The sequence below is a fragment of the Chrysemys picta genome, unplaced genomic scaffold (assembly GCF_011386835.1).
Source record: "Chrysemys picta bellii isolate R12L10 unplaced genomic scaffold, ASM1138683v2 scaf723, whole genome shotgun sequence".
Taxonomy (NCBI): domain Eukaryota; kingdom Metazoa; phylum Chordata; order Testudines; family Emydidae; genus Chrysemys; species Chrysemys picta.
The window spans coordinates 22501-26748 of record NW_027053430.1 but is presented as its reverse complement, the minus strand read 5'-3'; the positions used below and the strand labels follow the sequence as shown (position 1 = coordinate 26748).

Sequence of the window (4248 nt, the reverse complement as noted above, 5' to 3'; positions counted from 1 at the left end):
CGAACCGGCCAGCAGGTGAACCCGTTCGATTCCACGGGTTGACCTGGTGCCCGGGAGGGGACTCTGAAAATTTTTCAGCCCTTTCGACTCGCGGTTGACCTGGTGGCCGAGAGGGGACTCGCACGGCAGGCAAGCCGCCCTGGGCTGACCCTCCCCGGCCGCAGCGAGGGACTGCCTCCCGGCCGACAGGATCGGGCCCCTGGAAGTCTGGGGGGGGGGGGGAATCGCCCCACGCCTCCGAGGAGGGCTGCCCGGGCGGGCCTGGCCCCGGAGCTCGAAAAAAAAAAAAAGGATCGGGCCCACTAGAGACATGGACCAGGCCGCCCTGGGCTCACCCTCCCCGGCCGCAGCGAGGGACTGCCTCCCGGCCGACTGGATCGGGCCCCTGGAAGTCTGGGGGGGGGGGGGGGAAATGGAACCTGACGCCTCCGAGGAGGGGACGCCCAGGGAAGGAGGGAGATCCGGGTTGACCTGGTGACCGGACGGGAAAGAGGCCACCGGGCGTGCCCCCGTTAAAACCCCTAGGGGTTGACCTGGTGGCCGGAAAGCAAACCGGCCACTGGGTAGGCCGGTCGGCAACCTAGGGGTTGACCTGGTGGCCGGGAAGCGAACCGGCCAGCAGGTGAACCCGTCCGATTCCACGGGTTGACCTGGTGCCCGGGAGGGGACTCTGAAAATTTTTCAGCCCTTTCGACTCGGGGTTGACCTGGTGGCCGAGAGGGGCCTCGCACGGCAGGCAAGCCGCCCTGGGCTCACCCTCCCCGGCCGCAGCGAGGGACTGCCCCTCCCCACCCCCCGGCTGACAGGATCGGGCGCACTGGAAGTCCGGGACAGTATTTTCCCCGACGCCGGGGAGGGCGGGCGGAGGGGCTCTGGCGGCCAGCCCGGGCCCCGGAGCTCGAAAAGGAAAAAAGGACCGGGCCCGCGAGAGACGGGGGCCCTGCCGCAGGGGGGGGGGCAGTCCGACCGGGGCTCACCGTGCGGCAGGCCCGGGCGTCGGCAGGGGAAAGCGGGCGAGGAGGCGCGGGGCCGGGTGCCTACGGCCATACCGGACCGAACGCCCCCGATCCCGTCCGATCTCGGAAGGTAAACCGTCCCGGGCCTGGCTAGTACTTGGATGGGTGACCGCCTGGGAATCCCAGGTGCCGTAGGCAGCTTTTCCCGGTCCGAGTCAGCTCTCTCTCCTTTTCTGGGGGGGAAGGAGAGGGGGGGACGGGCCGGAAAGCCCCTCGTCGCTCCTGCCGAGTCGGAGGTCGCGGCCGCAGGTCACGGGTCTGGGCGCCTGGGGTCCGGCTCCCCACCCACCCGGCTTCCTCCGCGGAGGACCCCCCCCGGGGCCACCGAAGCCGCTGGGGGAGACGCCGGGCATGGGGCGGACTGGCCCGGACCCTCCCGGCCGCCGGCCCGCAGGTCCGCCCCGAATCCCCCCCCGCGGCCACCCAGGCCAGGCCTGGCCAGGCGGGACGGACGGCGGGTGTCCAGCGCCCAGCGGCTTCCTCCAGCGGGGACCCACGGACCCCAAAGCCGCAGGGGGAGGCCCCGGGCCTGGGACGGACTCGCTCGGACCCCCTGCGCCCGGCCGCCGGCCCGCGGGACCGCCCCGAATCCCCCCGCGGCCACCCAGGCCAGGCCTGGCCAGGCGGGACGGACGGCGGGTGTCCAGCGCCCAGCGGCTTCCTCCAGCGGGGACCCACGGACCCCAAAGCCGCAGGGGGAGACCCCAGGCCCGGGACCGACTCGCTCGGACCCCCCGCCTCCCCTGCGCCCGGCCGCCGGCCCGCGGGACCGCCCCGAATCCCCCCGCGGCCACCCAGGCCAGGCCTGGCCAGGCGGGACGGACGGCGGGTGTCCAGCTCCCAGTGGCTTCCGCCAGCGGGGACCCACGGACCCCAAAGCCGCAGGGGGAGGCCCCGGGCCCGGGACGGACTCGCTCGGACCCCCCGCCTCCCCTGCGCCCGGCCCCCGGCCCGCGGGACCGCCCCGAATCCCCCCGCGGCCATCCAGGCCAGGCCTGGCCTGGCGGGCCGGTGTGCAGCTCCCCCGGGCTTCCTCCCCCGACGACCCGCGCCCCCCTGAGCCGCAGGCGGAGACCCCGGCCCCGGGGCGGACCGGCCCGGGCTCGCCCGAGCCCCCTGCGCCCGGCCCGCAGGACCGCCCCCCCGAATCCCCCGGGAGAGGCCCGGCCTGCACGCCACTGACGACCCGCGGCCCCCAAAGTCGCAGGAGGCGCCCCCCCCCCCCCGGTTAGCCCCGTCTCGCTCCGCGCCCCCCGCCCCTCGCTGCCGGGACCGGGCGCCGCCCCAGAGTCAGCCGCAGCCGGCCGGCCTGAGAGCTGCCCTCCTGTGGACGACGGTGAGTTTACCTTGATACTAACCGGCCGTCAGCCAGGTCAACCCCATTGCTAGACTGGGGTGGACCTGGTGGCCGAGTGGGGACTTGGAACATTTGACAGCTGCTTCCCGGGGCTTGACCGGTTGTCCTGAACGCCCCCCACCCCCACCCCCAGCCCCCGGCTCCTGCTCCCCTCTCCCCAGCCTCGGTGCTCCGCTCCCTGCCTCGGAGGCTGCCTCTCTGCGGCGCCTGCATCGCCTCCGAGGACGCGCACCCTCCGGAGGCTGGACGTAAACCCACCACTGCCGCCGACCCGGCTCTCCGAGGGACGACTGTGAGGCCCCCCACCCCACCCCACCCCCGGACCGCCCTGGGGACGACTGCTAAGCCTCCCCCACCGGACCGCCCGGGGGAAGACTGCGACGCCTCCCGCCAGGCCCCCACCCAGCCTGGGGGAAGACTGCTAAGCCTCCCCCCCACACACACACACACACACTGTCGGGGGATGACGATTAAGCCTCTCCCGGACTGCCCGGGGGAAGACTATTAAGCCTCCCCTGGAACCACTATTAAGCCTGCCCCCGGAGTCCTCGGGGGATGACTGCTAAGCCTCCCCCACCGGACCACCCGGGGCAAGACTGCTAAGCCTCCCTCCCACACACACACACACTGTCAGGGGAGGACTATTAAGCTTTCCCGCTGGAGCGCCCGGGGCGGACGACTGTTAAGCCTGCCCCCGGAGTCCTCGGGGGAGGACTATTAAGCTTTCCCCCCTGGAGCGCCCGGGGGGGGGGGGGGGGGGACGACTATTAAGCCTGGCCCCCGGAGTCCTCGGGGGACGACTATTAAGCCTCCCCCGGACCTGCTCCCTCTCGACTATTAAGCCCCCCCTCTGCGGTCCTCAGCACCACTGCCGCGCTGCCCTGGGAGTGGGGTGACATCCGGTCCGGAAAGCAAACCGGCCACCAGGTCAACCCGTCGAATCCAATGGGTTGACCTGGTGGCCGGAAAGCAAACCGGTCGCCAGGTCAACCCGTCGAATCCAATGGGTTGACCTGGTGGCCGGAAAGCAAACCGGCCGCCAGGTCAACCCAGTAGATTCAGCGGGTTGACCTGGTGGCCGAACGGGGACTTTGAAAATTTGACAGCCGCTTCCCGGGGGTTGACCTGTTGTCCCGGTGGGGACTTTGAACATTTGACAGCCGCCTCCCAGGGCTTGACCTGTTGTCCCGGTGGGGACTTTGAACATTTGACAGCCGCCTCCCAGGGCTTGACCTGTTGTCCCGGGGGGGACTTTGAACATTTTACAGCCGCTTCCCGGGGCTTGACCTGGTGGCCGAGTGGGGACTTTGAACATTTGACAGCCGCTTCCCGGGGGTTGACCTGTTGTCCTGAACGCCCCCCACCTCCCCCCCCCCGGCTCCTGCTCCCCACTCCCCAGCCTCGGTGCTCCGCTCCCTGCCTCGGAGGCTGCCTCTCTGCGGCGGCTGCATCGCGTCCGAGGACGCTCACCCTCCGGAGGCTGGATGTAAAGCCTGACACCCGCCACCGCCGCCGACACGGCTCTCGGAGGGACGACTCTGAGGCCTCCCCCCACCCCCGGACCGCCCTGGGGACGACTGCTAAGCCTCCCCCCCGCCCACACCCACACCCACACTGTCGGGGGATGACTCTTAAGCCTCTCCCGGACTGCCTGGGGAACGACTATTAAGCCTGCCCCCCCCGGAGCACTCGGGGGACGACTATTAAGCCTCCCGCGGACTGCCCGGGGGATGACTATTAAGCCTCCCCTGGAAGGACTATTAAGCCTCCCCCGGACTGGCCGGGGGACGCCTATTAAGCCTATCCTCGGGGGAGGACTATTAAGCTTTTCCCCCTGGAGCGCCCGGGGGGACGACGATTAAGCCTGGCCCCCGG

At 71.2% G+C, this 4248-nt stretch overlaps 1 non-coding gene across 1 annotated transcript; it reads left to right on the top strand.

The window, feature by feature from the left end:
• The first annotated feature begins 1035 nt into the window (after nt 1–1035).
• Nucleotides 1036–1154, top strand: LOC135979221 (5S ribosomal RNA). Its single transcript, XR_010596546.1, has one exon. It is a non-coding gene; the product is annotated as a 5S ribosomal RNA (ribosomal RNA).
• Nucleotides 1155–4248: the final 3094 nt, after the last annotated feature.